Raw genomic sequence first — 18559 nt, forward strand, 5'->3', positions numbered from 1 at the left:
TAAAAGACTATATTATTCTAAGTGGATTGTGTGTGAGAGTTGTAAGTCTTTAAAGGGGAATACCTAAGGACCCCCACCACCTATTTCCCTGTGACGCAATCATATACTATAATTTGTTCAGCAACTCCCTAATTGGTGGTTTCTAGCTCTTTGTTAAAAATAAAAATGCTGGGGCAGCTAGATGGCGCAGTGGTAAAGCACCAGCCCTGGATTCAGGGGCACCTGAGTTCAAATCCGGCCTCAGACACTTGACACTTACTAGCTGTGTGACCCTGGGCAAGTCACTTAACCCCCATAACCCCACCAAAAAAAAGTTAAAATATAATAAAAATTAAAATGCTGTTATTAATATTTTTGTTTTTCTCTTTCTTTAATTTTGTTGGGGTACAAACTTCTTTTTTTAATTTAGAATTTTATTTTTTCCAAAATTACATGTAAAAACAAATTTTAACATCAATTTTTGAAACTGTGTTTCAAATTCTCTTTCTCTTTCCCTCCCTGCCCTCCCTTAAGAACTCTAGCAATTCAATATAAGTTATACATGGGTAGTAATGCAAAACATTTCCATATTAATCATATAGTGAAAGAAAAAAGACAAAAAAACTTTAGAAAAAGGAACTAAAAACATTTTGCTTCAATATGTATTCAGACACCATCAGTTCTTTCTCTGGAGATGGATTGAATTTTTCATAAGTCCTTTGGAGTTGTCTTGGATCATTGTATTGCTGAAAATAACTAAGTCATTCACAGCAGATCATCTTACATTATTGCTGTTATTTTGTATGCAGTACATTTCACTGTGCATCAGCTCATGTAAGTCTTTCCAGGTTTTTCTGATAGCATCCTGCTCAACATTTCTTATAGCACAATAATGTTCCATCATAATCTCATCACACAGTTTGTTCAGATAAATTTGTTAAAATAAGAGCCATTCCCCAATTGATGGGTATCTCCTCAATTTCAAATTCAACTTTTTAAAAAGATCTCTTTTTGGATACCAACCTAGTAGTGAGTGGTATTGCTAGGTGAAAGAGTATGCATGGTTTTATAGCCCTGTGGCCATAATTCCAAATTACTTCACAGAATGTTTGAATCAGTTTACAACTTTAACAAGAGTGTATGTCTCATTTTCCCCATATCCCCTAGAACATTTGTCATTTTCTTCTACTTTCCTATTATCCAATCCAATAGGTATAAGGTAGTACCCCAGAATTGTTTTGATCTGCATCTCTCCAATCAATAGCCAGAGAATTTTTTTTATATGGCTATAAGTAGCTTTGATTATTTCATCTGAAATTTCATATCTTTTGCTCATCTATCAATTGAAGAATGGCTCTTATTTTTAAAAATCTGTCTCAGTTCTCATTGTATTTGAGAACTGAGGCCTGTCAGACAAACTTGCTTCAAATTTTTTTGGTAGTTACTATTGCTAACTGTATTTCCCTCCATGCTATTCCCTCCCCATGACATTTATTCTATTTTCTATATTCTTTCACCCTATCCCTCCTCAAAAGTATTTTGCTTCTGAATTCCCCCTCCCCTAATCTGTCCTCCCTTCTTTCACTCCCTCCCTTTTATCCCCTTCCCCTTGTGATGTTTAAAATCTAAACTGTGGTCGCCTTAAATTAGAAACTTCAGCACCAGTCTTTGGGCATTAAACATTTATTAAAGCATACAGGTGTTCACAAGGAGTTCAGAAAAAAAAAAGTCCTATCTCACATAGAGTTCCAGCCTGGTTGGCTTCTTCCTCAAGTCCTCCTCCAGGAGCCTGCTTTAATCAGGAACTGTCCAGCAAGCTGACTGTGGAAGCTTTTTATAGTTCTGGAACAGAGGTGGTCCTTACACACTGCTTCAAGCTGATTGGTTGGCATCATCCAAATCCATTGGTTCTGAAGTTGTTCTCAAGGTGTGATTACAATCCAGTTAACTTGAAATAGGCTAATCAGCAGTTAATCACTCTCACTTGATTCAATCAGTCTAGATTACTCTCCAGGTGGGTGTTGGAGTATCTGCTAAATCCCATTATTTCATCACACCCTCCTACTTTCCTTCAGGGTAAGATATATTACTACACCCAATGGAATGGGTATCTTATTCCCTCTTTGATCCAGTTCTGATGAAAGTAAGGTTCACTCACTCCCCAACATCTCCCTCATCTTCCCCTCCACTATATAAGGTTTTTTGTTTGTTTCTTTTATGTGAGATACTTTACCCCATTCCATCTCTCTCTTTCCCTTTCTCCCAGTGTATTTCTCTCACCTCTTAATTTTATTTTTGTAGATCTCATCCCTTCATATTCAATTCACACCTGTGCCCTCTATCTAAATATACCCTACCCAGCTGCCCTAATAATGAGAGAGTTCTTATGAGTTACAAGTATAATCTTCCCATGTAGGAATGTAAACAGTTTAACCTTTTAATATCCCTTATGATTTCTTTTTCCTGTTTACCTGTTTATACTTCTCTAGGGTCTTATATGTGAAAGTCAAATTTTCTTTTCAGCTTAGGTCTTTTCATCAAGAATGCCTGAAAGTCCTCTCTTTCATTGAATTCCCATTTTTTCCCCTGAAAGTTTATAGACAGTTTTTCTGGGTAGGTTATTCTTGGTTGTAATCCCAGTTCCTTTGCCCTCCAGAATATCATATTCCAAGTCCTCCAGTCCTTTAATGTAGAAGCTGCTAGATCTTGTGTTATCCTGACTGTGCCTCCATAATATTTGAATTGTTTCTTTCTAGCTACTTGCAATATTTTCTTCTTGACCTGGGCGCTGTGGAATTTGGCTACAATATTACTGGAAGTTTCCCTTTTGGGACCTCTTTCAGGAGGTTATCAGTGGATTATTTGGGGGGGGGCAATGAGGGTTAAGTGACTTGCCCAGGGTCACACAGCTAGTAATTGTCAAGTGTCTAAGGTTGGATTTGAACTCAGATCCTCCTGAATCCAAGGCCAGTGCTTTATCCACTGTGCTACCTAGCTGGCCCCAGTCAGTGGATTCTTTCAATTTCTATTTTACCTTATGCTTCTAGAATAACAAGGCAATTTTCCCTGATAATTTCTTGGAAGATGATGTCTAGGTTCTTTTTTATTATTATTATGGCTTTCAAGTAGTCCAGTGATTTTCAAATTATCTCTCCTGGACCTATTTTCCAGGTCAGTCATTTTACCAAGGAAATATTTCATATTGCCTTCTATTTTTTTCATTCTTTTGGTTTTGCTTTATTGTTTCTTGATTTCTCATAAAGTCATTAGCTTCCATTTACTCAATCCTAATTTTTAAGGAATTACTTTCTTCAGAGAGCATTTGTGCCTCCTTTTCCATTAGGCCAATTTGGCTTTTCAAGTTGTTGACATTTTTTTTTCATGATTTTCTTGCATCACTCTCATTTCTCTTTCCATTTTTTCCTCTACCTCTCTTACTTTATTTTCAAAGTCATTTTTGAGCCCTCTATGGCCTGAGACCAATTTACATTTTTCTTGGAAGCTTTGGATATAGGAGCTTTGACTTTGTTATCTTCTGATGGTGTATTTTGATCTTCCTTATCACCATAGAAACTTTCTAGGGTCAGCATTTTTTTCTGCTTGCTCATTTTCCCAGCCTATTTATTGACTTTTAACTCTTTCTTAAAGTGGTGCACTGTCCCAAGCTTCAGGGAGTTTGAGCAGTTGTTCTCTGAGATACTTCTAGGAATTTGTAAATCCTTAGTTCTTTCAAGGTGGTATGATTTAAGGAGAGGTATGTTCACCACTTTCCTGGCCTGTTCTGTGGTCTGCAAGCAACCACAGGCCTACTTCTCTGCCTTGGAACCTGGAACAGAGTCCAGTTCCACTATGGCTACAAGCTCTGGTGTGCTTGTGCTCTTCCCCTGCCTGGGACCACCACCCAAAACTGTGACCTGGATCTAAGCACAGAAAAAAGCAACAGAGTCCTGCCTCAGAGCCAGCAAAGAGACCTCTGTAATCTCCCCCTGGCCACCTGCTTGACCCCCTGACCGTCTGTGCACTGAGTTCCAGAAACAGCTGCTCCTACAGCTGATTCAGAAGCTCCTGAGGCCTGCTTCTCTGGGGTTGGGTCTGTGCTAGGGTTTGGTCTGCTCTGGTACAGCCTGAGCTAGGCTGCATTCCACTCTCACTCTGGTACAACAGACCTTTTCTGCTGACCTTCTAAGTTGTCTTTGACTAGAGAATTATTTCACCCTGTTATTTTGTGGGTTCTGCTGCTCCAGGAATTGTCTTATGGAATTATTTGAAGGTATTTGGAGGGGTCTTGGGGAGAGCTCAAACAAGTCACTGCCTTTTTTCTACCATCTTGGCTCTGCCCTTGGGGTACAAACTTCTTAATGTGATCACTGGGTCAAAGGGTATGCTCAGTTTAGTGACTTTTAGAATATAGTTCTAAATTGCTTCCCAGAATTGTTAAATCAGTCCAGAGCTCTACCAACAATACACTAGAATGACTGATTCCCACATCCTCTCTAATTATTGTCATTTTTTTCATATTTGACAATCTTATGAGTGAAAGGTGAAAATTAAGAATGATTTTAATTTGAATTTCACTTGTTAATAGTGATTTAAAGGATTTTTTTCTTATGTGACTATGGATTTCTTCCTTTGAAGAGATTCTGATTATGTCTTTTGACCATTTACTTATTGCAGAATTTCAATTCATTTTATTTATTACTTTTATCATCAGCCTCCTGTAAATCAGCATGATATACTGACAAAAAAATAAAACAAAAAACAAAACAAACCACTGAAATCACAGGGCCTGGGTTTAAATTACTTCTTAATCACTTGAACAAGTCAACTGATGTATCTGGGCCTCAGTTTCCTAGAAAATCTTTAAGGTCCCCATCAGTTTAAAATCCTATAATCCTATAAAAGCAAGAATTGGGGCTACCCTCTAATTTAAGCATCATGCAGCAATCAAGAAATAAACTTTAAAGAACCCCCCACAGTTATTTCAAAGTACTGTAAAATCCTATTAATCAGGAACCACTAATGCAGAATCTGTGCTAATTGAACAGGGACCAGGTAGAAGTTTGCCTTTACAAATCTTTCTGGAAAGATCAAATTAGTAGTCTAAATAACACTTCAGAGGGAATGTTTTAAAAATACTTAAGAGAACAAACTGTTTTGAAGTACCCTTCAGTACTTTAGAATGATCATTTACATATAAACAATGGCTATGATGATTACATTCATTATTATCTATTCAGTTTCAAAAGTCCCAAAGGATCTAGAGAAGGTAACACATTTAGTCTATTTTCAGGTACTGTATGTATTTAAAAGTAACAAAACTTTATTTCTTTAAAAAACAATCTATAATGGTGAATTTAGTATAGCCTTAAAAAGAAAAGGACAGAAAAGGACGTTGTATACAATTGCAGTTTCATGTATAATGCTCTTTTTCAGCTCTATTTGATATGTATTGTTCGGCTGGGTTTTCTTGGTGACAAATTTTGGTTTTATGCCTGTCTCCTACAGAAAAAAAAAACAGATCAGAGAAATTATTTTCATGATGTCTCCTACAGGAAAAACAAGATCAGAGACAGACAGGAAAATCATAGTACCAGTTTATTTGTTCCAAGAACAAACAAGCATGAATCATGTGGAGACCCCTTCCAAAGAAGGAGCTTGAAGACTCCCTCTTTCTGAGGCTATATAAGGGTTCTTTGCTCACTGGTTATAGGTAGTTATCAGTTTCATTAGCATGATACAAATCAACCTAAAAGCAAAGAAAAGGGTTTGGCAAGAAGGAAGATGCCCAGATGTTTTTATAAGATAGGGACTTACTATCCTGGGGAAAGAAGTCAACAGATAGGGACTTATCTGTTAGATAACTGGGTTGTTTGAAATTCAAAGGACATTTTGCTCCTATTAATCCAGGGTTTCATAAAGTCCTTTTGGATAATAAGGCAGCTCCATCAAATCCAGGTGGTCCATACATTCTTCATAACATTGGCAAAGAAACTGGAGTGCTTTGCCATTTCCTTTTCCAAAAGATGATAAAAACTGAGGTTAAGTGACTTGCCTAGGGTCACACAGCTAGTAAGCATCTGAGGCTGGATTTCAATTCAGGTTTTCCTGACTCCAGGCCCAGTGCTCTATCCACTGAGCCATCCAGCTGGATACATAGAACCGTTCCTTTTAATTGTTGTTTGTTAATATGAAAATAACAAGAAAACAATTTTTTTAAAAATTAAAACTATAATTTATGTTCCTAAATGGCTTTTCTCTCACATAAGTACATTAATAAAAGCTGAACTTAATGTTCTTTAAGAATGTTTTGGAATTAAATTGCCTTTATACAGAAATTTTAAGGTATTCAATACATTTTGGGAGTGGGGAAGGACAATGATAGAAGCAAAGAAATGGGATTCAGAATTGTATGTTCTGTTCTTGGATAACAAGTTTTATAAACCCCTTTCTGCCTCATTTCCCTGTATCAATAAAAATGGGTATTTAGATCCAGTTCATGTTTTTCAAAGTATAGTAAGGCACACAGGTAAAATCTCGAGCTGTTGTTTAGACTGTTATTAAGCCAGACTTTTACAAATAACTTTACTTAACAGAAGCAACACTTCAGAAAAGTTTGTATATCAAGCAGAATAGGTAGAATTATTTATGCAACAAGGTCCCTAGGCTTGTTTTTCTTTCAGGCTTTGCATAGTCAAGCTGGAAATTGTTCATTATTGTTTAATGCATATGAGCACGAAGAAAACAAAAAGGACCTTTAATGGTGATGGAGTTGAAAATGGTGTGTACAATAGAAACATCACTAAGAATGTGGTTTTGGTGGGTAATTCCTGTATAGTGATGTCATTCATAATAAAAACTACAGCCACAAATGTTTCAGTAGCACTGGGATTTAAGTTATTTAACAACAGAGCTCCCTGGAGAACCCTGGGGTGGAGGAGGGAGGGAAGTCTTCCCAGGTATAAAACATTCACTTCGGGGCAGCTAGATGGCGCAGTGGATAGAGCACTGGCCCTGGAGTCAGGAGTACCTGAGTTCAAATCCAGCCTCAGACACTTAACACTTACTAGCTGTGTGACCCTGGGCAAGTCACTTAACCCCAATTGCCTCACTAAAAAAAAAAAAAAAAACATTCACTTCATAAGTTTGAAGCAAATATTTTTCTTTGTAATGTACAATATAAGACTAAGTAGTTTTTGCTTTCTCTTGGCTTCACAGAAAGATAATCTAGTGAATAATCTGTGCTAGCATTTTCCCCACAGGAAACCAACATTCAATCCTCCAAATATTTGAGAAGAGTGTGGAATGAATCTGTTCATTCTTTTGGATTTTCCTTCATTCTTTGTGATTTGTTGAAATGTTGCACATCCTGAGCCTGTGACTGTGCAGTATGTTTTTTTTAAAGGAGAGATTGATCAAAGTATACTTAACTTAGATTAGAAAAGCTTACATAAACCTCTGAAGATTGTTAATGAATCGCTGGAGAATGTACTGTAGTGAGCCACAGTCATAGCAGGGGAGGGATGTAGTTCCTATCACCTCATTTTATAGTTGAGGAAACTGAGACCCGGAGAAGTTAGTTGAGACTCCTTCAGAGCCTCATGGGTAGTAAGTTGAAATACTGGGTTTTGAACCCAGGTCTTCTGATTCCAAATCCAGGGCTCACTACACTGGACTCTTCTTTAGGTATCCCAGGTTCCCATTGATCCAGATTCTGCTACTGTACTTTGCAGTTCAAGAAAATTCAGGAAACCATAGAATTTTAGAGGAGAAGGGGACCATAGAGACCATCTGATTTTGTCATTTTGCAGGTGAGAAAACTTGGATCCAGAAAAGCTAAGTGTCTTGCCAAAGTCAACACAGCTAGTTAGCGTCAGAGCTGTGACTCAGAACCAAGATCTTAGGACTCCTTTCCAGTGGATTTTTTTTTCCTATTTCATTATCTGGCCAATGGGTTATTAATAAAAGGATGGTCATTTGACCATCTCTTTTAGACCAAAGACCCCTAATGGCAGTGAGGTCCCAGTTCATATGCCTTTTAAAGAGGTAGTATTTGTGAGGGATACCCAATGACCTCTGGCTGGTTAATCAAATGGAAGGTGGGCTATCTTGGGGTACCTGACTCAGGTCTTTCACATCTTGGTCAAAGAGACATCAATTTCCATATCATTTCTCTGAACAAACACAATGATCAGGAATACACCCATTAGACTAAACTTAGAATTTCTTTTACTGTCTGATTGGAACCTGGCCTCGATAAATCTCTAAGAGAAATTTCCCACACTAAATAAGGAAGTAGAAAAGGGGGGAAACCTTGGTCCTAATACAGTAATTAGATATTATGTATACGAGAGAAATATTATTTTCTCACAGCAGAGATGCTGAAGTGGTTTGCCATTTTCTTCTCCAGATCATTTTACAGATGAGGAAACTAAGGCAAAAAGGGTAAAGTGACTTGCCCAGGGTCTCATAGCTAGTAAGTGTCTGAGGGTAGATTTGAACTCAGAAAGATGAGTCTTCTGGACTCCAGGCATGGAATTATTATTATTTTTATTTTTAGTGAGGCAATTGGGGTTAAGTGACTTGCCCAAGGTTACACAGCTAGTAAGTGTTAAGTGTCTGAGGCTGGATTTGAATTCAGGTAGTCCTGACTCCAGGGCTGGTGCTCTATCCACTGCGCCACCTAGCCGCCCCCAGGCATGGAATTCTATACATTGTACCACCTATATTATGGACTTAATTGTTGATTGGTTAAACTATCTAAATAAAAATCAATAAACATTTATTGTGGCATCTATGTGGCACAGTGGGTAGAGGCCTGAACCTGCATTCCAGAAGATCTGAGTTGGAATATGGATTCAGATGCTTATTAACTTCTGTCTGCTTATCTGTAAAATCGAGATAATCGCCCCTATCTCTCCCTGGTTGTTGTGAGGATAAAATAAAGTAATTTTTGTAAAGCACTTTACAAATCTTATAAATGCTAGCTGCTTATTGGGCACTTACTAGATAAGGCACTCTGATAAACAATGAACAGAGAATTTAAGAGAATCTGTTTTTAAAGTATTCACACTTAAAATCCCTGATTTCTTTAACACTTCAGGGATAGGCATTTCCTTGCTGTAGGTATTCCTCCCACTGATATAAATTTCTACCCTCCATACATTAACACCAGGAGTTACTGAGGCTAAAAAATGTAATCACCTCCTGGTCAAACTTTAGACTTTTCCTAACATATCCAACTTAGCTAGGATATACCACTGAATATAGACAAACAGGCCTTGCAGGACCTGATTTATAGCTTCCCTAGATTTCTTCAAGGCTCAACTCAAAACCCACAATTCAGCAAGAGGCTTCTCCCAATAACTCATCTACTAGTGTCTTCTTCTCTGAGATTACTTCCCCTTTACTCTGTAAGTATCTTGTATGTAACTCTGCATTGTCTCCTTTGTTAGAATGTAAGCACCTTGAGGGCAAGGACAGTGTTTTTGCATTTTTTAAATTAATTTCTTTAATTAGCAAAAATATATTTTCTTTCCTTTCTACTCCCTCTCCCCCATTTAAAAAAAATAAAATAAAAGCAAAAGCCTTATGATAAAAATGCACAATCAAGCAAAATTAATTCTTACACTGTCCCTGTCATTATATATATATATATATACACACACACATACATACACACACATATATATAAAATAAATATGCATACACATATGCATACATATATACATATACATATAAATAAACATATATACATATTATTTGTGTGTGTATGTGAGTGTGTGTGTGTGTGTGTGTGTGTGTGTGTGTGTGCATAACTTAAGTCCATCACCTCTCTATCATGTTTCTGAAACTGAAGTTAGTCATTTCATTGATGGGAAGTTAGGGGGAGAAGGAAAGAAACAAGCCTTTATTAAAGTACCTACTATGTGTCAGTCACTGTACTAAGGGATTTATAAATATTACCTCTTGTGATCATCACAACAACCCTGGGAGGTAAGTGCTATTATTATCCCCATTTAATTGTTGAGGAAACTGAATCTGACAGAAGTTAAATGACTTGCTGACTAAAAGTCTGAGGCCAAATTTGAACACAGGTCGTCCTGGTCACAAGTCCAGCACTCTATCACCCTTACTACCTAGCTTCCTCTAGGTAGCTTAAGATCAGCTTTCTTAAGCCTTTTGTCTCTACAATGTTGTTGTTATTGTTCTCCTGGTACTAGTCACTTTGTATAAGTTTTTATGTTTTCCAAAGTTTCTCTGAAACTTTCCCTTTCATCAACAGCATTCCATTTCATTCACATACTGTAATTTGCTCAGGTAGAATACCAACTGCTGACCATTCCCCTAGTTTCCAGTTTGTCACCAAAAATAATTTGCTGTGAATATTTTTGTTCATATGGGTGCTTTTCCTCTTTATTTGCTTTCTTTGGAATAGATGCCTAACAGTGGTATCATTGAGTCTGAGTAAGAACAATTTAGTAACTTTTTTGGACACAGTCCCAAATTTTGCTCTCCAGAATGATTAGACACCTTCACATTTCCTCCAACACAATATTCACGTGCCCATTTTCCTGCAGCTCCTCCTCCAATGTTTTCCATTTAATTTTTTTGTCCACCTTTACCAATCTGAAGGGTATGAAGTAGAACCTCAGAGCTGCTTTAATATGTATTTGTTTAAGTATTAGTCATTACATTCTGGAGAGCAATTTGTGACTATGACCAACTGCGCATACCCTTTGATCCAGAAATACCACTGCTAAGTTTATATCCCAAAGACATCCCAGAAAAGAGAAAAAGACCTCTTTGTCCAAAATAATATTTAAAGCAGCTTGTTTTGTAGTGGCTGAGAATTGGAAATCAAAGTAATGCCCATCAATTGGGGATTAGCTAAACAAGCTGTGGTATATGATGTTGATGGAATATTATTGTGCTGTAAGAAATGACAAGCAGAATGATTTCAGAAAGGCCTGGAAAGACTTGCATGAACTGATGTACAGTGAAGTGAGCAGAACCAAGAGAACATTCTGCACAGTGAGAGCAATATTTTTTGATGAAGAACTGTGAATGACATAACTATTCTCAGCAATCCAAGAGGATCCCAAAGGACAATTGATGAAGCATACTATCCACCTCCAAAGAAAGAATTGATATTGATTGAACACATAGTGAAGCATGCTATTTTTCACTTTATTTCTTTCATTTTGCTTGCTCCTCTATTTTGCTTATGATGTCACCCTTTATATCTAAGTCATGTAGTCACTTGGATCTTATCTTGGTTTATGATGAGATGTTGATCTAGACCTAGTTTCCACCAACTTACTTTCCAGTTTTTCCAGAAGTTTTGTCAAATAGTGAAATAGTACCCTAATAACTGGGGTCTTTGTATTTATCAAATACAAGACTACTAAGTTTATTTGCTTCTATATATTGTATACCTAGTATATTTCACTGATCAACTTATTTCTTAACTGATACCAAATCATTTTGATGGTTACTGCTTTGTAGTATAGCTTGAGATCTGGTACTGATAGGCTACCATTCTCACTTCCCTTGTGAAAATTGGATACTTGATTTCCTTGAATCTCTCGATTATCCAGGTAATCAAAATAACTTATGAGGACTAGCTACATTGGCTAACATACCAACAATCCTTTGTAGTGACCAGAGTCAACCTAGTTGGAAATCTAGTAGCTCTGAAGCCAATTAGGCTCATACCAACTTTGATGTACATCTGGAACTATTTGGTGATGGTGATTTATGGACCTTCAAGAGACAGTCCTATCTTACTTGACTGTAAATTATGAGACTATAAACATATCCTGTTTATGGTCTTATTGTCTCCAGCTCTCCCACAACTCTGGTTATGAGACTCTCAGAATTATCCTGTTTTTTGAGAGATCTTATCAAGACATCTCCTAATATCGAACTGTGAACTGCTTATCACCAAGGATGCTTTCTGATTTGTGCATCAAAGGCCCCCTCCTTGACCCCTGGAATTCTTCACTCCCCCTCCCCTTGAGAATGGAACCCACTAACTATGCTTTCTAAGCCCACCTTTCCCTCTAAAATTCTTTAACTGCCTTCATTTAAAATGTATATAAACACACACAATCTATTACCTGGTGTCCTATTCAGCATAAGCTCTTACAGTACTCATGCAGCCTGTTAAATTTTTCTTTTCTTTCCTGATAAATAAAAACCTTTCTTTAATTTTATGGGCATGGTCTTTCTCTGGCTTCCTTCCCTTTTAGGAAGAAGGGTATTTAAATCTCCTAAACTGACCTTTGCATTCTCTGGTCTTCCTGGTTGGGAAATGAAAGATCTAAATTCCATCAAGAGAGGTTTACCTCAGTTTATTATTTCCCTTGAGATTCTTCACCTTTTGTTTCTCCAGATGAGTTTCATTATAATTTTTTCAAGTTTCATAAAGTAATTATTTGGTATTTTGATTGTTATGGCACTGAATAAGTAAATTAATTCAGGTGGTATTATCATTTTTCTTATTTTGGGCCTACCTATGAACAATTTGTATTTCTCTAATTATGTAGATCTCTCTTTATTTGTGTAATAAGTCATTGTAGCTGTATTATTCATGTAGCTCTTATGTTTTAACAGGTAGACTTCCCAAGTAATCTGGAAGATAATACTCTATAGTTATTTTAAATTGAATTTTTCATTCTATCTCTTAATGTTGGATTTTTTTAGTAATATGCAGAAATGCCAATGATTTATGTGGGTTCATTTTGTATCCTGCAACTTTGTCAAAGTTATTAAATTGTTTCAATTAATTTTAGTTGACTCTCTAGGGTTCTCTAAGTAAATCATTATATCATCTGCAAAAGGGAATACTTTTGCTTTCTTTTTCTTATGATTATTCCCTCAGTCTCTTTTTCTTGTTTTATTTCTATTAATGACATTGCTAGAATTATATCAAATAATGGAAGAAAATAGACATATTTGTTCTGCCCATGATTTTACTGGAAAAGCCTGTAGTTTATCTCCATTACAGATGATATTGGCTCTTGGTTTTAGATAGCTACCACTTATCACGTTAAGGAGAAATCCATTTATTCTTGTGTTTTTCTTGTTTTTTATAGGAAGTGGTAGTGTATCTTATCAAAGCTTTTTCTATATCTACTGATATTATTACATGTTTTGTTGTTCTTTTTATCAGTATGGTCTGTTGTGTAATTTTCCTAATATTGAACTAATTCTATATTTCAGGTATAAATCTGACCTGGTTATATTTTTTTGTGGTATGTTATAATAATCTCCTTGCTAATATTTTGTTTGAAATTTTCACATCTGTCTTCTGCAGGGTATATTATTCATTAGCATTCTTTCTTCATTTTAATCCTCCATGGTTTAGATACCAACATTATATTTATATCATGGAAGAATTTGGTAGGCTCTTTTTTCTTATTGTTACAAACAGATATATAATGTTGCAATTAATGTTTTTTTTTAATGTTTGATATAAATCACTGGTAAATACATCTATATTGGGGTTTTTCTTTGTGATATTATTTATAGTTTATTAAATATCTTTTTGAGAATGGGATATTTAAGTTCTTATTCAGTTAATCTGGGCATTTTATATTTTGATAAATATTCATCCATTTATTTTAGATTATCAGTTTTTATTATTATGCAATCAGTCAAAACAGTTTCTAATAATTTCATTTATTTCTTAGTTTGTTATGAATTCTACATATTGATTTTTATACTAGTAATTTGATTTTATGCTTAATTTTAAATCAAATCAATTTAATTGTTTATCATGTTTTTCTCCTTCCCCCCAAAAAAAATACAGCTTCTGATTTTATTTATTTATTCAATCATTTTTTCTTTCCATTTTGTTCATCTCTTTTTTGTTTTTTAGGATTTCTATTTCAGTGTTTAAATGTGTTTTTAGTTTGGTAGTTTTCTAAGATCTTTCTTAGTTGCATGTCCAATTTGTTCAGCTTTTCTTTTTTCCTTTTGTTGACGAAAGTGTTTAAAGATATAGAATTTCCCCTAAGTTCTCTTTTGGTTACATCTGCAAAATTTTGTTATATTGTTCCATAGTTATTTAATTACATATTCAATCCACGATTTGTTTTTTTGATCTACCCATTCTTTATTTTGGGGTTATTTAGTTTTCAATTAATTTTTAATTGCTTACTTAGTAGAAGAATATTGAAAATAATTTTATTACATGGTGTTCCATAAAAGATATGTTTACATTGGAGTGATCTTATCTAGTAACTGCATTTGGCAAACTTCTTCCTGAAGGAATACAGAGTGGCACTGAAGCTAAGAAGACTGGAAAATGAAAGAAAGAGAGAGAAAATGGGGGTGAAACTAGAAAGTCAGGGACTCAAAACCTTAACTTTTACAAGTCCTGGCTTTAATGATGGCTATAGGACCCAAATCAATGGAAGTCATCCAAAGGGGATGTGACTCAGCTTTGACCCCATCTCTGGAGTGGGAAGCCTACTTGCCAAACTGCATGCATTTTTGTAATCCTCAAAGTTGGTCTAAACAAGCAAAATTCATAGGAAATTTGGATAAAATACAGAATATATAGACTTATAGAAGGAAATGTTTCTGATTTCTCTTTTTTCTGGAATTTTATGAAATGCTGATGTTTTCATTTGTTTTATTTCTTTATGATCACTCTTGAACTTGTAATGCAATTATATTTTTTTAAATGGCAAAACCAGAAAAAAAGATGTTTAACATTTCTGTTTTTCTGCATTTGTTTATGAGATTTTTATATCCTAATATACAGTTCATTTGTGTAAGGTTATCATGTACAGCTGTGAAATACATACACACATACATATATATGTATGTATGTATATGTGTGTATATATGTTCCTATCTATTCCCATTTCATAATCACCAAAGGCCTATCATATCTAACTTTTAAAAATTTTATCTTATATTTACTTTATCTATCTTTTGGTTACATTTTGAGTTCTGAGTTGTGTCTCTCTCTCCTTCCCAACCATGCACTAGAAAAGGCCAACATTTAATACAGATATATATATAGAGAGAGAGATAGATATGTAGATATAGATATAGATAGATAGAGATATAGATATATGGAACCATACACTAAACACTTCTATATATCATTTCTTTCTCTGTAGGTAAAAAGCATTTTCCTTCATCAGACCTTTACAGTTGATTTCAATATTCATATTACTCAGAATAGCTTAGTAATTCACAGTTACTCTTCAAACAATATTGCTGTTACTACATTCAATGTTCTTTTGATTTCGCTCATTTCACTTTGCATCATTTCATGCAAGTCTTTCCATGTTTTTTGTAAAACCAATCTGCTCATCATTTCGTACAACACAATAGTATTCCACCATGATCATATACCACAACATATTCTGCCATATCCCAGTTGATGGGCATTCCCTCAATTTCTAGTTCTTTGCCACCACAAAGAGAGCTGCTGTTTACTTTTTAGAACATAGAAATTCTTTTCCTTTTTCCCTGATCAACTTGAGACCTAATATTGTTATTTCACAGTCAAAAGATATATGTAGTTTTATAGTTCTTTGGGCATAATTCTAGACTGCTCTTCAAAATATTTTAATCACTTCACAGTTCCACCAACAGGGTGTTAGTGTCCCAATTTTTCCACATCCCTTCCAACATTTGTCATTTTGGCTAATGTGATAGGTATGAGATGGTACCTCAAAGTTGTAATGATTGGAATGATGCCACCTACTGGAGACTTACTATAGGAAAGCTCCACCATGAAGGAAAGTCTTTGAGAGCAGGACCGTGCGTTTTTTCTTTGGTGTCAGGAAGTGATGTTTGCTGGTGGGAGGAGGAAGGGGGAGCCGGGCTCTCTGCCTTTGGCTCTTTTCCTGGGGATGCTGGTGGAGAAGGGAGCTAGAAATGTGCTCTCCTTTTAATAGATAGGAATCTAGGCCTTTTCTTCTCTCTTTACCAAATTCTTATTCTCCTTAATAAATACTTAAAAGTCTAATTCTTGCTAAAGCTTATAATTTATTGGCGACCACTCATTAGATATTTTAGACAGTTTAACTAGAATTTTAGCCCTTAACAAAGTTGTTGTAATTTACATTTATCTAATCAACAATGACTTAGAGCAGTTTTTTTCTATTTGACTGTATGTAGCTTTTTAGGATAACTAGGTGGATTTCGTGGATAGATCTCTGGGATCAGTTCAGGAAGACCTGAGTTCAAATCTGACCTCACACACTTAGTAGGTGTGTGACCCTGGGCAGGTCACTTAACCCTATTTGCCTTAGTTTCTTCATCTATAAAATGAGTCAGAGAAGGAAATGGCAAACCACTCTGGTATCTTTGCCAAGAAAACCTCAAAAGGGGTCATGAAGAGGTGGACACAACAGAAAAATGACTGAACAGCAACAACAATATATAGCTTTGATTTCTTCTTCCAAAAACCGCCCATTCATGTTTTTTTTACCATTTTTTAATTGGGGAATGACTAACAGTCTTATAAATTTGACACAGTTCTCTATATAATTGAGATAAAAGATCTTTATCCAAGAAATTGTCTATAAAAAAATTTCCCCAAATTTTCTGCTTTCCTTCTAATCTTGGCTACATTGGTTTTATTTACACAAGAACTTTTAAATTTAATTTAACCACAATTATCCATTTTATATCCCACAAGTCTCTTTATCTCTTATTTATTCATAAATTCTTCTATACATAAGCCTGATAGATAATATGTTCCATACTCTTCTAATTTACTTATGATATCTCCCTTTATGTCTGTCATGTATCCATTTTGATGCTATCTTGGTAAATTGTGTTGTTGTTATTGTTTGTCCTTTGTTCTCAAAGAAGACCAATGACATCAAAAATGTGATGTCTTGACTTGAAAATGAATTGGGTTTAAGTGAGGGAGGATTGTGCAAAGTCACCAACCTCACATTTTCCTCCAGAGTCATTTGGGTCCAGTTGCAAGACATAGATCAGGATGACTGGAAATGGCTCCAATGAAGAATGAGACCTTTGCCTTAAGCTAAGACCCATTCAATGCTTCATTTCTTACCCAACCTTTGGTAAATTATGTAAGACCAAATTCGGTAAATTGTCTATACCAAAGCTTCTTAAACTGTGGGTTGCAACCCTATATGGGGTCATGTAATTGAATGTGGGAGTTGTGAAAAATTTGGCAATAGTAAAATGTTAATTATACCTATTTTATATACCTATATACCCATGGTCACATAAAAATTTCTCAGGCAAAAAGGAGTCACGAGTGGAAAAAGTTTAAGAAGCCCTGGTCTATACCTAGTTTCTGCCAGACCATTTTCCAGTTTTGCTAGCAATCATATTTAACTTTTTAAAAATTCTATTCAGGCCCTTGATTTCTTTCTTTTATTATTATTTTGTGTTAGATTTGTCTAGGCTTGAAAAGGGTTCATTGAGGTCCTAGCTGATAGGAACTACAAGCCCAGAAAATCTGGGGACTTGAGATAATCACAAAGATATGTAAAGTAGATTCTTGGTGGAATGTATGGCTCAGAAAAGATGGTTACATTTGATTTTCAGTAACTTATCAGACATTCAAAGAAAACTGTAATTCATAGAAGAAAATAGTTTACATATCTTTGTGTTGTCTCAGGTCTCCATGCAGACTTTGATGGGCTTTAAAAGGATTTTATATTTGATTCTGAAGGTAAGAGGGAATCACTAGAATCAAGTGAATAGGAGGGTGGCATGGTCAATTCTACAGGTGACAAGAGTAGTGGGGAGAGACTTAAGGCAGGGTCAACCAGCAGGATGTTATAATAGTCTAGGCATGAGGAGATGAATATCTGCACCAGGATAGCAGCAGTATTAGAGAAGAAAAAGGAGACATATGAGAGAGATATTATGAAATTAGAGATCAATCAATAGGACTTCACAACAGATTGGATATAGGGGGCGAGGATGACACTTAGGTTGAGAGCCCAGGTGATTGACTGGGTAGATTGTTGTACCCTTGACAGTAATAGGAAAGTTAGGAAGAGAAGAGAGTTTGGGGAAGGGTAAGATAATGAGTTTAATCTTGTACATGTTGAATTGAAGATGTCTATGGAACATCTAGTTTGAGATGTCCAATAGGCAGTTTTAGATGGGCAACTGGAGGTTATGAAGGAGGTTAGAGCTAGACAGATTTATCTGAGATATCTGAGAATCATCTGCATAAAGATGATAATGGAATCGAGGGGAGCTGATGAGATCACTGTAAAAAAGTATTGAAAGAGAAAGGAAAAGGGCCCAGGATAGAGAGTTGGGCGATACTCATAGTTAGCAGGCATGGCCTGGTGAAGATGAAGAAAAGATAATAAATGGCTGAGCTGGAATTAGAATTTAGTTTATTGATTTGAAGTTCATCATTCTTTCCAATGTTTTCAAGTTTAGTATTCTCTTTCAGTAATAGGGATTTGTAACAGTAAAGCTCTATATGAAAACAAGGTCTTATCAGCAAGGGGACTGATGGGAACCGTACTTTCCCCAGATGGAAGGAAGGACTTGACTGAATGATCATGAGAAGTAGAAGCCACACCTGGGAACCTTTGGAGTCCCAGAC

Source organism: Dromiciops gliroides, chromosome 1, assembly GCF_019393635.1.
Source record: "Dromiciops gliroides isolate mDroGli1 chromosome 1, mDroGli1.pri, whole genome shotgun sequence".
In the NCBI taxonomy this organism is placed as follows: domain Eukaryota; kingdom Metazoa; phylum Chordata; class Mammalia; order Microbiotheria; family Microbiotheriidae; genus Dromiciops; species Dromiciops gliroides.